The 16496-nt window shown below is 43.2% G+C and overlaps 1 protein-coding gene across 2 annotated transcripts in view; it reads right to left on the bottom strand.

Moving 5' to 3' along the window:
- The window catches only part of GLCE (glucuronic acid epimerase), a 108257-nt gene extending 100243 nt beyond the window's left edge, over positions 1–8014 (bottom strand). For both annotated transcript variants that reach the window (XM_025296243.3, XM_025296241.3), the window contains exon 1: positions 7808–8014. The gene's annotated coding sequence lies outside the window, so the exon portion shown is untranslated. The remainder of the gene's footprint in view (positions 1–7807) is intronic.
- Positions 8015–16496: the final 8482 nt, after the last annotated feature.

A 16496-nucleotide genomic window follows, 5' to 3' on the forward strand; every position in this document is an offset into this window, starting at 1 on the left:
ATATTCATACAATAGAATGCTACACAGCAATGAAAAAGAATGAAGTCCTGCTAACTTAAAAAATGATTTGGTTCCATTTATATGAAGTTTGCTGCTGTTGCTGCTAAGTCGCTTCAGTCAAGAAAAGCAAAACTAATCTATTGTGATAGAAGTCAGAATAGTGGTTACCTTTGGGAAGTACTGACTAGGAGGAATAAGAAAAATTGCTAAGGTCATAGAAGTATTCTATACTTGGTTCTTGGTGATTACACAATGACATATGTAGAAGTTCTTATGTCATGATTTATATACTGTATACAATTTAAGTATTAGGAAAAAAATTTTTTTAATGGAAAAGAAAGTTCCTCTCGCTCCATGCCAGCCAGCAAGAAAGAGAGAGGTTAGATCAAACAATCTTACTGCTTTAAAGTTTGATTGTTGTATTCATTTAACAAATATGTGAGCAGCTACTTTGTAACAGGTAACATTCTGGGTGCTGGGGATAAAATGGGTAAAAATCCCTGCCCTCATGGATCTTATGTTGTAGTAGGGGATATATAGTAGAAAGATAATAAAAACAGAAAGTATGTGGGACTGCTGCTGCTACTGCTAAGTCACTTCAGTCGTGTCCAACTCTGTGTGACCCCATGGACTGCAGCCCACCAGGCTCCTCTGTCCATGGGATTTTCCAGGCAAGAGTACTGGAATGGGTGGCCATTGCCTTCTCCATGTGGGACTGCAGGAAAGCACAAAAAAAGACACAAAGCAAGGAAAAGGGATAGAAGGGTATGCATGGGAGGGATGCTGTAATTTTAACAAGGCAGACTTTTACAGAAGGGGTGATACCTTAATTCAGACCTGAAGGAAGGAAGGGAGGGAGACATACAGATATCTGGAAGAATATGTTCCAGGCCTTCTGAAACAACAAGGAGGCCAACTGCAGCTGAAGGGACGTGAACATGGGTTACACTAAAAAAAAAAAAAAATTACACACACACACACGGCCAGATATTCTTTTCCTTAGTCTTTCCCTCCAACTCTTCATTTAAACACTAACTTAAACCAAATCTTTTCTACATAGAAACTTGTACAACCACTAGCGCAGTCCACATTTACCTTCTTCTGAGCTCCTGGAGTTGCATCTTTATATACTGCATTGCAGTTAAATACTTACTGCCTCCCACTCCCAATAAACTAAGCCTCTTCAAGGCATTGACTAGATTTTATGCTTTTTTGTATCCCTATTAGTTACATGGTTGGCATGTAAAGTTACTGGTTATTAGGCTGCTGCTAATAACTTCATCAGGGAGATCAGTAAGCTATGAATATATTTTTGAAAAGAAAAAAGAGGAAGGAAAGAAACCAAGTCTAGGGAACTATGTGAGTGAAGAGGCAATGAGATGTCTCCATGTGTCATGATCCAAAGTCAGGATTTTCTCTGAGCCATGTCCTTAAGACTCTGAGATCCTTATCATCATTTTTCTGAAAGCCACTCGAGGCTTTTTTCCTTGGCCTTGGGAGTGGGAGGGTGAGGCGAGAATCAGGCACTTGCTTTTCTTTCAAATAATAGTTTTACAACACCAATGGTCATAACAAGCTTAATAACAACAACAAATCTTAACCAAGTACAAAGCTGTGTGATCTTGAGCAAGTCATTTAACTATTCTTGTGTATGTCAGTTCCCTCACATGTTAACTCTAGGAGCTGGATTAAGTGGTCTCTAAACTCCAGTCAATTTCAAATGTTCTACTTCAGCTTTTTTTCAAAAAAGCTGAATGGATAAACCTTATAATCTACTTCTTCAATTTATAAAATGAGTAAAATATCTATTAATAGTTATAAATACACTAAGAATTCATATACAGAAAGCAATGTAGTATTTTTTTTTAGTTTGAAGGACAATTGCTTTACAAAGTTTTGTTGTTTTCTGCCAAGTATCAACATGAATCAATGTAGTATTTCTAAAAAGCACAGAATCTGGATTTAGACAGACCTGGAGCTAGTTATAGCCTGCTTCTTAACTTCTTGAGAAAATCAACTAAATTTTTAGGATTGTTTTGAGAATGAAAGGTAATGTATGTAAAGTGAAAGTGTGAAAGTGTTAATCGCTCAGTTATGTCTGACACTGTGCAACCCCATGGACTGCAGCCTGCCAGACAGACTTCTGTGTCCCTGGGATTCTCCAGGCAAGAATACTGGAGTGGGTTGCCATGCCCTCCTTCAAGGGATTGAACCCTGGTCTTCAGCATTGCAGGCAGATTGTTTACCATTTGAACTACCCAGGAAGCCCAATGTATACAAAGAAACTATTAAACCAATATAAAAACCCATATACATCAGCAACAATCATTTCCTGTACAGAAAGCAGAAATGGTAAAATATCCACCAAATCACTGATGTACAAGATCTGAAATACTGAAACCAGTTCACAACTCTCCTAGCAATTGCCTTCTCCCCTAGCAATTTTAGATATTATGATTAGTGTTTGCCTCAAAATTCTGCATGACTTTTCTGCAAGTTTAACAGTTAACACCTAACTCCTACAGTGCTGGTAATCTCTCTTCTTAAATATGAGGGTAAGTACTATAGACCTAATATCAGTTTGCAGTCATAGGGGCAAGAGAACAAGATAATTTTGAAAGCCCAACATTCTAGAAAAATAGGGCAAGACTGAGATCTGCAATTAATTCAGACATTTGGAAGCTACTAAGCTTGGCACTCAAGAGTTCAAATCTGTAATGGGAGCCAATTGTGTAAAATAAGCAATAGATATTCAATAAATAATGAGACAAATGTGTGTGTGCGTGCGTGCATGCATGCTCAATTGTGTCCAACTCTTTGTGACCCCATGAACTGTAGCCCACCAGGCTCCTCTGTCCATGGAATTTTCCAGGCAAAAATACTGGAACAGGTTGCCATTTCCTACTCTAGGGGATCTTTCTGACCCAGGGATTGAACCCACGTTTCTTGTGTCTTCTGTATTGGCAGGTGGATTCTTTACCACTGTGCTACCTGGGAAGCCCCAATAAGACAAATATACATCTGCTTTTGAGTCCTGGAAGAGAGACACATACATAATTACAGCATACTAATAAACAAAGGGAAAGAATGAATAAAACATAGTAAATAACTCAGTGGGGCTGGAAGAGGGAGGACCAGAGCACACAGAAGAGTCAAAAAGTAGGTAGCACTTAAGTTATATCTTGAAAAATCGGTAGACTGTCAGCAAGATAGAAGAAGGAAAGGCATTCTGAGTAGGAGGGAGAATATATAAGAAGGTTCTGAGTTAGGAAACGGTATGGCTCTTTCAGTAAACTGATGGTATTAATACAGTTGGAGCTTGAGATGTATGATGGTAGAAATAAAGGAGATGAGCCAGATGATGAAGAACCTTGTAATCATAGAACTAAATACTGTAGTTAAGGGAGAAGTATGTTTTAAGAAAAAAACACTGAACATATTTGCATTTTAGAAAAATTACCTTGGCAGTAGTGTAAAGGGGGTCACTAGAGACCTCATTCTATACACAGAATTAAATAAGGACATTACATTATCATATAGATACTCCATTACAGAACCAGGGATCAGAAAGAAAAATAATAGATAAAATTTAGCTTTAACAGATAAAGCTAAATTATCAAAAGAAAGTCATTTACCTTCATGAATGTATATTCTTGAATTAAATAGTTCCTATATATCTTAAAAAAGAAGAGGCCTAAAATTAGGTATGATAAATAAAAATTACATGGAACTAGTTGTACCCTGGGAACTAGCGACTCTTATAGCATCTATCGGTTTTCGTATATATAATATTGTAGATCTGCAATATAAAAACCATGGAATATAAACCCTGGCATTAGAGTTTATATTGATTACTGACAGGGACTGCTCTTTCTTTCATTTTATATGTATGGAAACTGAGGCCCTGAAAGACTAAGGAATTATCCAAGATCATATGGTTAGTAGCACAGTTTGAGACCAGAATTTCATGTCTTATGATTTCCTTTCTAGAAACTGGCTTGCTGCTGCTGCTGCTGCTAAGTTGACTCTGTGCGACCCCAGAGACGGCAGCCCACCAGGCTCCCCCGTCCCTGGGATTCTCCAGGCAAGAATACTGGAGTGGGTTGCCATTTCCTTCTCCAATGCATGAAAGTGAAAAGTGGAAGTGAAGTCGCCCAGTTGTGTCTGACTCTTAGTGACCCCATGGACTGCAGCCTACCAGGCTCCTCCGTCCATGGGATTTGCCAGGCAAGAGTACTGGAGTGGGGTGCCATTGCCTTCTCCGAGAAACTGGCTTAGTATGTCTCATTTATGATTTAAGAATTTTGAATGATAATCCAAAAGACATTCTAGTATTATCATTTTTTAGCAGTGTAATAATGAATTATAAAACTATTTTTATGCTTCATATCCCTCACAAGAAAACACATCTATTAGACGTTCGTATGTCTGACCAAAAAAAAAAAAAAAATCCCATCCTGAAACCTGTGCCACAATAAAAGACCTGCTGCCCCACCATAGCAGGTGGGGGCACCACAAAAATACAACTTATTCTTCTCGAGAGTCTAAAAAAAGACTTATAAGAAGTTTTTTAAGAAAGAAAAGAAATTTAAAATAAAGGCCAAAGATTAATTTATCTTCATACAATTAAAGATCCAACATCTTTAACATGTTTTCACATTTTATTTGGGCTTTAGTGTTTTTTCTTATTCTGTTGTGTTCCCCTCCCCATCCCATTCCTATAATTTTAGATAACTGAAATACATTTTTCCTTCACTAGTACACACAGAAGTGGCAACACTGACAAAAAGCCTGTGCGACATTTCACAAATCTGCAGTGACCAAAATGTTTTAATTTCCAGACTTCTCTAATTAACATCTAAGTAATGTCTGCTCATTGAAATAAATTCAAATAGTATAAAAGCATATAATTCCAGTAAAGAATCCGCCTGCAATTTAGGAGACCTGGGTTTGATCCCTGGGTTGGGAAGATTCCCTGGAGGAGGGCATGGCAACCCACTCCAGTATTCTTGCCTGGAGAATCCCCATGGACAGAGGAGCCTAGTGGACTATGGTCCATGGTGTCCCAAAGAATCGGACAAGACTGAGTGACTAAGTACAGCACAGCACATATAATTAATAACTCCTTTCCATGTCTTTGCAACTCTCTCCTAAAGAATTCCCCAAACACTTTTAAGTTTGATGTTTATCCTTACAGATTGTATGCTTATATAACAGAGGATGCTAATAGCAGTTATATTATCAGGGGTTAATGTTTTTTAAGTGAGCTGAACCCCAAAACTATCCTATTTCTCTCTTATTAGCATCTCAATTATTTTATGTATTTGTTGTCTCTTTCTCTTGATACAGGTTTATGAGAGCTGTAATCACTGTACATGGAGGTACACACCATGCTGTGACACCTAGCAGATAATCAAATACTTGTTGATCAGTATGTTTACTTAGAAATTATGAAAGCAGCCTTTTTAAAAAGTTACTGAAATCCACTTAATTTATCATTGGCTTTCAAAAATAATGGGGAAACAAAGGTCTGCTTAGGGTTTTTTTGGCTGTGATTCCAATCAAGCATCTGCTCAACTGCTAAGTTTTGATAGTTAGACAAGTCAAACAGGCATTCTGGTTTAATTTACAACCAAAACAAAAACCAAACTAAAAACCCCCAAACACTTAAACTGTTCAGAGTTATATATTGCTATATAGAATTCCGTTTTTCTTCTTTAATTTTTAAATTTATTTATTTATGGGTGCACTGGGTCTTCACTGCTGTACACGTGCTTTCTCTAGTCTCGGTGAGCAGGGGCTAGTCTTCACTGTGGTGCGAGGGCTTCCCATCGCATTGGCTTCTCTTGTTGCGCAGCACAGGCTCTAGGAGAGTGGACTCAGCAGTTGTGGCGCATGGGCTTAGTTGCAGGTCTTCCGTGATGGAACCTATGTTCCTTGCATTGGCAGGTGGATTCTTAACCACTGGACCACCAGGGAAGCTCCCTTGTTTTTTAAAATGATTATAAAAGTCAAGAATTAAATATATTATCACTAATGTTTCTGGTTCTAAGATCAAAAGAAATATCATTAAAAGAAAACTGCCACTCAAAAAAAAAAGATTAAAGCAGGCAAAATTTTCTGCCTTGCCATACTCAAATTTGTCTGTTTATCCCAAATTACAGAATTACTATAAGTACAGGTTCCATCAAAGCAAGCCACAGCAGACTTGATTTACAGGCCTCTATGATAAAGGAGCTATCTAACCAGGGGAACTGTCAAGCTAAAGCAGACTTTCTGACTTAAACATTTATTTAGAAAAAAAAAGAACATATGCATGTATACAGGTCATTTTATTTGAATTCCATCTAAGTTTGGGCTAGTTACCAAGGACTCTGCATATGAGTCAAGACTAACTGTATACAATAAAACTGTTAAGCAGGATTCTTTAAAAAGAGTTCTGTTAGCCATCCTTACAGGTCTCAAACCACGGTTTTGCAAAGCTCTACCTTTGGAACTTCGAATTCCAATGCGTTACTTGGAGGCTGAACTTGAACCGATTCCTCTACACAGATGCTTTTCAAACGACAGAGAGAAGCCAGAACACACTTTCCAGCATACGTGACTGCCTAACACTCGGGCAGGACTTCAGGACAGACCTAATAATGCAGGATCAGCAAAGTAGACCCTCACCTAGGAAAGGAAGCCAAAACTGCACAGCCTTCTCTATCCTCAGTGGCTTCCACGCTAACCCGGAGGACATTCGCCGCCTTAAGAACCTACAAGTCTACATGCCCACTTAAGGTGTTGTCTGCCACTCTGGTTCCCAGAGAGAAATCAGCACGCCCCCACAGAGATCCCGGGGCAGAGAGAAGAAAACTGCAGAACAATCCCACTATTTCTCCAACTAGGCAACAACACGAATCAATCCTTCACCTAAGCATTGAGTAAATCTCATCTAGAAAGAGATCTGTTCCAGGATGCTGACCAGCCACAGACTGTGAACTCGAGATGTCACCAGAGTTCCCTTCCCGCCACGAGCCGATCCAGCGCCTGCAGAGCCGCGCCCTCCCTTCGAGATCTCCCGGGGACCCGCTAACTCGCCCTGTCGCCCCCGAAAAAACTGGGGACCATGCCAAGTTACCGCCCCCCTCTGGGCAAACTAGAAACCCCAATAAAGACGCTGGTCTCTGCCGTAAACCCTTCCGCCCCCAGTAGCCCACCAAGGCGGTCCCGGCCCCTGAAGGACACAGATACATCGCCCTCCCGCCCGAAGACCCCGATAAACAGACAGAACCCCAATACACTGCTTCTTTATCCCAGGAATGTGAGAAAAGAAGCCCACTCCTGCTCAAAGTACCCCCAAGACCCCGTACATCTGCCCCTTCAGAGACCTAGGACCTTGCTAAAACTGAATCCTCTGTCCCTAAAAGAGCATGAGACCGCGATAAAAGGACCTCTTGTCCCGGAACCCCGCTATACCACCTCAAGGATCCTGGTAAATCTCCTTCTACCCCAAAGACCCGGGACCCAAACCGCTGCCACCCAGCCGAACCCCAAGCCGGAAGAGACCCCAGAGCCCCAGTAAACCGCCTCCTCACCCGGAGAAGCCCTGGCACCCGCTTCACCGTCCTTGGGCGTCCGCACCCGGATCCCACCCCACCGCGTCCTCGCCCTCCTCACTCCGAACCCCGCCAAGCCTCGCGCACACCAGGCAGCGCCGCGCTGCCCGCGGAGCCGCCCCCGTCAGGAGCCCGCCTGCCCCGGTTGCTCCGTGTCCCGGCTCCCCGACCGCTCCTCAGCGGAAACGCGCTCCGGGCTTCCTCACCTGGGCAGCGTCGTAGGGCAAGAGGACCGGGGAACCCTGAGGAAGAGAAGGAGGCGGCAGAGAAGGGGCGGCCCAGGCCTGCGTCTGCCGCAGCTCCAACCCCTCCGCGAGGAAGCGCTTGTGTGAGGAGATCCCTCCCGCTCCGCGCGCAGCCTGGAGACAGAGCCACAGCCGTACCCGCCGCTCTTCCCGCGAGATCCCAGCCACAGAGGGGGGCGGGGCCACGGCGAGGGGCGGATGCAGTGAATCGAGTGACAACTCTGAGAGCCTGTTGGCTGCAGCGTGGGAGGCGGGACTTGGAGCCTAATACTACCAATCGCAAAATAGGAAAGGTGATTCTCCCACCCCTTCTTCTCTCCCCCGCCCCGCATCAATAAACTAGGGGCAAGATCAGTGACATTTAAGTAGTCAGGGGTAGAGGAAGTTCTTGGGAAGGAATCTTGGATGGAGAATCTTGGCTTCTGTCCAGTCCTAGTCAGGCTCCGTAGCTATATCTGGTTAGGGAAGAAGGTGGTTTTCACACTGCCGTGAGCTAAAACGCTATTACCCTTGGTTACAGCGCGGCCTGAAGTGCTTAAGAGGCACACTTCTTCCTGGTTGAAGGCGCACCCTCCTCGGGTTACCCAGGTCTAAACCTGTTTTTCCCCCTCTCTGGGCCTCTCCTCCCTTTCCACCTCTAACAGGGCGCCATTGTTGAGATACCCGTGTTTTCTCAACCCCTACTCGGGTCGTCTGGTCTGACAAAAGACTCCCTTCCGACTGGTGTTTATTTATACTGAAAGCCTTCTAGAAGAGTAAAAAGTAAATCTCACTGAGTCATCATTAAAACAAATTCCAAAATTACATGAAAAGTTGTATCTCTGTGGACACCAGTGTCTGGCACACTCAGGGCACTGAATAAATGTAGAAAGAAAGACTGAAGAATATGATATTTAAATACAGTCTTCTCTCAATATCCTGAGGTATTTGTTCCAGGATATTTGCAGCTACTGAAATAGTGGACGCTCAAGTCCTTTGTGTAAAAATGACTGTAGTATTTGCATATAACCTATCGCCTATATACTTTAAATTGCCTCTAGATTACTTATAATACCTGCTGCTGCTGCTAAGTCACTTCAGTCGTGTCCGACTCTGTGCGACCCTATAGACGGCAGCCCACCAGGCTCCCCTGTCCCTGGGATTCTCCAGGCAAGAACACTGGAGTGGGTTGCCATTTCCTTCTCCAATGCATGAAAATGAAAAGTGAAAGTGAAGTTGCTCAGTCGTGTCCGAATGTAAATACTATGTAAATAGTTGCTGCTGCAACTTTTAGAACTTTTCTGGAATTTTTTCCCTGAATATCATGATTGATTGAATCCACAGATACGGTGACCAACTATGTAAGAAATCTTAGACCTGCTCCAGAAAATTCAGGCTTTCCTAGCCTTTCCTCTACAGTGACAGCCAATTTCTTCACCCTTAAGTCCAGTCTCTTGATTAGGATGTCTGTCCTATAGTCTGCATTCATTCCCTTTACCACAAGTCCTTTCTCTTCATCAAAGTTAATCCCTGCACCTGTGCCCTGGATGGCCGCCATTCCCAGATTTTAATTAATCAAACTATCCTTTCCCTGATATCACTGTTCCCCTCTAATCTAGCTCTTTTATCCCACAGACACATTTGTTCCATCCTTTGCACAGAACAAAACAACCCAACATCCTCTGCCTTTTCAGATAACTCTTTAAATTGACTTTGTTGTCTTTACTTTTCATCTCTTATTTTCCCTACTGCAATGCTGTTTACACCCACACAATGGGCTGATCTTTCAGTGGTCACAAAGGACCTCATTTCTCTTTCTATTTTGGGGCATCTTTCCCAATGACCACTCTGCAGCCTTTTGACAATGCCAGCCATCTCCTCCTTGGTTACTTGCCTAACTACTTCCTCCAGATTCTTTAGCTACTCTTCTGTTTGTTTGTTTGTTTTTTGGATACTCTTTCCTCGTTTAAAAACTGTTGCATATTGGCATCTACTTATAGCTATATACCTTGTGCATGAAAAGAAAAATGGCTTCCACACACAGTTCTACACTTTGAGTGTCAATGAGTGGTTCAGAAACAAGCTGTTAGAAGAATCCAGAGGAGGAAACATGACTATGAGGCTGGGTGTTTAAATAGTAGTTGGCCTATACAAATGCAGAGCAGAAGCAAAGGTTTTTCAGAGAAAACAGAGTGAACCTGAGCACAGAGGAGAGGATGTAGGCCAAGCCTGGATCTGAGGGGACCAGACTGGCCCATGGAGGATTCCTGCAGAAGAGTAGTGGAAGGTAAGTTTAGGGAAGAACCAATAGTAAAAGGCCTTTAAAAACCAGGCCAAGCTAATTCAACTTGATTCTGTATCAAATGAGATACGAGAGCCAACCCTAGCAGTTGTAGGGCTTACAAAAGTCTACACAAGGGGGCCTACATATCAAATGTCTAAATAGTATGAAAAGTTATAAAACAAGCTAACAAACTATAAATTTAACATATATATGCATAGTTGCTCAGTTGTGTCTGACTCTTTGCAACCCCATGGACTTTAGCCTGCCAGCTTTCCTTGTCCTTGGGATTTTCCAGGCAAGAATACTGGAGTGGGTTGCCATTTCCTACTCCAGATATGTACGTGTTGTGTGTGTGTGAATGTGTGTGTGTGTGTATATATATATATATATATATGTATCAGTTCAGTTCAGTTGTTCAGTCACCCAGTCGTGTCCGACTCTTTGCAACCCCATGGACTGCAGCACACCAGGCTTCCCTGTTGCTGCTGCTGCTGCTGCTAAGTCACTTCAGTCGTGTCCGACTCTGTGCAACCCCATAGACGGCAGCCCACCAGGCTCTGCCATCCCTGGGATTCTCCAGGCAAGAACACTGGAGTGGGTTGCCATTGCCTTCTCCATTGTGAGAAAGTGAAAAGTGAAAGTGAAGTCGCTCAGTCACATCCGACTTGTAGCAACCCCATGGACTGCAGCCTACCAGGCTCCTCCATCCATGGGATTTTCCAGGCAAGAGTACTGGGGTGGCTTGCCATTGCCTTCTCCACCAGGCTTCCCTATCCATCACCAACTCCTGGAGCTTACTCAAACTCATGTCCGTCAAGTCAGTGATGCCATCCAACCATCTCATCCTCTGTCGTCCCCTTCTCCTCCCGCTTTCAGTCTTTCCCAGCATCAGGGTCTTTTCCAGTGAGTCAGTTCTTCACATCAGGTGGCCAAAGTATTGGCATTTCAGCTTCAGCATCAGTCCTTCCAATGAATATTCAGAAATGATTTCCTTTAGGATTGACTGGTTGGATCTCCTTGCAGTCCAAGGGACTCTCAGGAGTCTTCTCCAACACCACAATTCAAAAGCATCAATTCTTCAGTGCTCAGCTTTCTCTGTGATCCAACTCTCACACCCATACATGACTACTGGAAAAACCATAGCCTTGACTAGACGGATCTTTGTTGGCAAAGTAATGTCTCTGCTTTTTAATATGCTATCTAGGCTGGTCATAGCTTTTCTTCCAAGGAGCAAGCGTCTTTTAATTTCATGGCTGCAATCACCATCTGCAGTGATTTTGGAACCCAAAAAAGGTCTCTCACTGTTTCCCTGTCTATTTTCCATGAAGTGATGGGACTGGATGCCATGATCTTAGTTCTCTGAATGTTGAGTTTTAAGCCAAAATTTTCACTCTCCTCTTACATTTTCATCAAGAGGCCTTTTAGTTCTTCTTTGCTTTCTGCCATAAGGGTGGTGTCATCTGTGTATCTGAGGTTATTGATAGTTCTCCCAGCAATCTTGATTCCATCTTGTGCTTCATCCAGCCCTGCATTTCGCATAATGTACTCTGCATATAAGTTAAATAAGCAGGGTGACAATATACACTCGTGTCCCCTGTAGTGAAACTTCAGAGTCTTAACCCCTGGACCACCAGGGAAGTCCTATATATATCTTCCTTTGCCTAGACAAACTTAGGTAACAACTTGGAAGACCATGTCCAAACTTAGGATTCTGGGACTTCTTCTTGGAACAGAGAGCTAGTCCTCACATAGAGTGGTCTTACCCTCTTTGCCTCCCACAGTTCAGCTGCATGCTGCAAAGTAACCCCACTCCACGGGTACCCCAGCCTATATGTCCATGCTCCATTCCCACTTTTCCCTCTATAAAATTGTAATCTCTTAGCCATTCCATACATTGGAGAAGGACATGGCAACCCCCTCCAGTGTTCTTGCCTGGAGAATCCCAGGGACGGGGGAGCCTGGTGGGCTGCCATCTATGGGGTCGCACAGAGTCGGACACAACTGAAGCGACTTAGCAGCAGCAGCAGCAGCCATTCCATGAAACCAGGAGTTTATACTTCAGATCTAGGGGAGGAAGCTCATAAAAGCCCTGGAAGCAGGCTCAGGACCATTGGGGCAGAGAATTTTGCCTTCCAGTTACCTGGAACGAGGTCTAAAGGGGTGAAGTCAGCTGCAGCTGGCTTTGGTTTGATGGACTCCTGTGTAGGAATACAGCTGGAGAAGGACCAGAGCAGGGCCCCTTAAAAGGAGGCCCCTCCCACCTGCATCTAAGGTGGTAGCAGGTAGCAGCAGAGCCCCTGCATGTCTTTCGTCGGGCAATGACATATATAGTATATCTGTATCTTGAAATATAAATCTGTTTATTTTCTATTTCCCACCTCCTCTTGCATTGGTATCTTTTTTAAATGTTGTAATTTTAAAATTAAAATCCAGCTGTGCTGGATCTTCGTTGTTGCATGCAGGCTTTTCTCTAGCTGCAGCGAGTAGGGGCCACTCTCTAGTTGTGGTGCCTGGGTTTTTCATTGCAGTGGCCTCTCTCGTTGCAGAGCACAGACTCTAGGGCCCATGGGCTCAGTATTTGTGGTTCCCGGGCTCTAGAGCACAAGTTCAATAGTTGTGGCATGTAGGTTTAGTTGCTCTGCAGCATGTGGGATCTTGCTGGATGTGAGTGATTCACTTCCAGCAAAGAGAACATGGCAGAATTATTGACAGTGTATGATTTCCGAAGTTAGGTCATAAGAGACATTGCAACTTCTTCCTTAGCTGTCTCTTTGATCACTCACTCTAGAGGAAACCTCTGGAGGAAGTCAGCTACCATGCCATAAGGTTTCAATCAGGGATTGAACCTGTGTCTCCTGCATCGGCAAGTGGATTCTTTACCATTGAGCTGCCATGGAAGCCCTTGCACTGGTATCTTAATGGCAGGAATGTACTGGAAAGAAAACTCTATTCTTGACTCCACTCTCTCCTTTTGTGGCGTCTTCTTTCCAGTGCCTTGTTTCACAAAGTGTACTATTCTATAACTCCCTTATTTATCAGTGTATCAGAAACCTAGATGTCTCTAAATGTGAGAAAAGAGAAAAGCTGTGAAGCACTCTTAGCCTAGATTGGAGCTTGGAATACTCACATTTGACTTCTAAATTAAAATGCTTTGGAAATAGAAGCTCCTGAAGAGGCCCAGTGTGAAGGGTACACAGGCAGGATGAGTACCAAAAAGGCAGTAAGCCACCACAGACAGGGGCACCCCTCTCACCATCTGTCTTTGTGGCATGATGCTTTGCTCAGTGGCCTCAGAGTCATGCCCTATCCTCGCAACCTCTCCATCTGGTACCAAGTGCTGTACCAGCACATTGTGTGTTAAGAACTGCCAGGGAGCCAGAACCACCATGGTTTCTGTTTTCAAGATCCAAGGCTTGAATTCTGCCCACGGATCCTGTATATCTCTTGGCGGTGCTGTGGATGATTTCAGCAGAAGACTCTGGCACTTCTTAATCCCAGGACCAATGTCTACTCATAACCTCACTCTTGCTCCCCCATATGTGGCTGGTCTTCGCCAACCAGCAACAGGACAGAACCAGCTAATTTCTTACTCAGGTCTTACCATCTGCTGCGTGTGTCCAACCCATTAGTCCAGGTGAGTGCAATCCAACACTTCTATTTCTTTCTGTCCCTTCCATCCTTACTGCCATCCCCCTCTCTGAGCATGCACTGGGGAAAGCTTTCACCTGGCCACTGCATATTCATGAGGGGCATAGAAGACAGTATCATTGGAGAATCTGGAAGAAGAAATTTGGCTCTCCCAGACCCCACCTCCACTCCTCCCTTTTCAAGTTTTGGAGGAGCACCTAACTGTTAAGGTTACAAGGCTGAAATTCTACATGAATTACCCCAAGACTGAGAAAGCAGTATTCATCTATCCATTTTGCTGTTCACAATCTAAACCTCTGAGTTTGCTTTGTTTTGCAAATACCTAGTTACAAGGGGGAGAATCAAGAGGGTGGTGGTGGTGGTGGTGGTGGTTGTTCAGTCGCTAAGTTGTGTCTACTCTTTGCAACCCCATGAACTGCAGCACGCCAGGCTTCCCTGTCCTCCACTATCTCCTTTTTAAATATATCCACAAAACTTTTGATACATCTCCCTTCAAGTGGCAGAGCTCTTCCCCTTGAGTGTGGGCATGACCAAGTGAGTGATTCACTTCTAGCAAAGAGAACATTAGCAGAAGTGACAGGATATGACTTCTGAGATTTAGGTCATAAGAGGCATTGCAGCTTATTCCTTAGTCTCTCTCTGTGATCACTCACTCTGGAGGAAGCCAGCTGCGATGCCATAAGGACGTTCAAGCAGAGGCCAACATGGCAAGACACTTAGGCCTCCAGCTTACAGCTGTGTTTGCGTGAGCCATCATGGAAGGCCCAGTCCAGCTTCAGTTAAGCCTTCAGATGCCTGCAACCCAAGGCCAACACCTTGAGCTAACCTTACGAGCCAGGACCACGCAGATAAGCCTCTCCCCGATTCCACACAGAAACTGTGTGAGATAACATGTGTCTATTTTTTTTTTAATTGAAATATTGTTGATTTGGGGGACTTCCCTGGTGGCTTAATGGTAAAGAATCTGCCTGCCAATGCAAGAGAAGCTGATTCAATCACTGGGGCAGGAAGATCCCTTGGAGAAGGAAGAGGCAACCCACTCCAGTATTCTTGCCTGGAAAATCCCATGGATAGAGGAGCCTGGCAGGCTACAGTCCTTGTGGCCGCAAAGGAGTCAGACACGACTCATCTACTGAACAACAATATAGTTGATTTACAAAGTTGTGTTAGGCCCAGGTTTTAAGCCTGTTGTTGGAAGTCACTTCCTTTTGGCATCATTTGTTATGCATCAATAGATAATACAAAAGTGTTGAGAATAGTGTAGTCTAATCCTACTCCTGGACAAACATCTAAAAACTCACATCAGGCAGTAGCACTACCTGAAGAGCAAGGTACAATGGATTTGTAGACATAATGGCTGTATCTAAAATTCAAGTGGCACTAGTGGTACTACACCAAAAATAAGTGGAGGAAATCATTTCTTGGTGGAAATAAAGATTCCAGGGCCTTCACACTATTCAGAGCATCACAACAATTGGGAGATTGCAATAATCATGGAGTCATTTGGAGGCAGTTAATAGCAGGTCTTGAGCAGGAAGGAAACTTTTCACTCTCAGAAGCTGAGAGTGCTTCACAAACATACTGCTGTCATACAAATTTATGGAAAAGTATATGTTTCTATAAAAACAGAGGTAGAAATATCCTCAAACATCCTCTTACCCATCCATATTAACCAAGAATAAAAAGTTGAAATTTCCACCTATAGGGGCCCTGTCAAAATGAAATTGACATCCTGACACCATTAAGTACCCATGTGAGATCAGAGTATATTTGACAGCAAGAAGATTGAAATTCTTTCTTGAATATAAAACTGTATTTCTGAAGTATTAACATTGTGAATTAAGATTCAGTGGGAGAGCAATTTCCCTATTAAATAAAATATGAGGAAAAGACATAAAAAGGAGACCAGTTAACTGAATTACATACATTGCCTGTCTAAATTCATCTTACATCTGTAAGAACCATCTAGATGGGCCATATATACAAAGAGTCAAATACTTTACAAGTTGACCAGAACATAACTTAGAGCTGAGAAGATATACCTGAGATTTATTTGCAGCTCCATTACTCCAACAATCGTAACACAGATGTGGGACCTATCATTTCCTGTAGCAGTAAGAGCAAAAAGTAAGTCTTTAAACAAGGCCCTGGAAACACTCTAAATTCTATCTTTCCTCTCAGTACCTCATCATCAAATTTTTAAAGTCAGCAAATATTCACTGAATGGCTACTAAGTACAAAGCATTGTGAAGATGCAGAGTACAAGCCACAGTTCCTGCCATTAAAAAAGGAAATCATAGAAACGAGATGAGAATCCAAAACATGTCACGCCTTGCATGCAGTAATTGCTAGCAGGTAAGTTGATGAAAAAGCCTCCTGTGCAGTCACTGTTGGTTACCTAGGCAACAACAAGAACCGCACCCCCTCCTTTTTTCTAACAGAACTCTGCCTTTGTTCAGAATATTCTCAGTCCCAGGAATGAACCTCGTTTGAGCTAATCCAGTTTCAGCTCATCCATTCCGCTTTGCCAGATATTCATCTTCCCTACCTCCTCACCACGTGATCCAAGTTTCCTGGATGGTCTCTAGGGAAACTATCCTTTTTCTAGGAAAGTCCTCTCTCCATCTGCTCCCTTCTTCCTTCTGCTTGGAATACTGGCATTAAGATGTGGTGTCTGAGGCTATGGTGACCAAGGAGAAACAAGGCCATGGTGATAAATAAGTAGTGTAGACAAAAAGA

Source organism: Bubalus bubalis, chromosome 11 (genome assembly GCF_019923935.1).
Source record: "Bubalus bubalis isolate 160015118507 breed Murrah chromosome 11, NDDB_SH_1, whole genome shotgun sequence".
Classification (NCBI taxonomy): domain Eukaryota; kingdom Metazoa; phylum Chordata; class Mammalia; order Artiodactyla; family Bovidae; genus Bubalus; species Bubalus bubalis.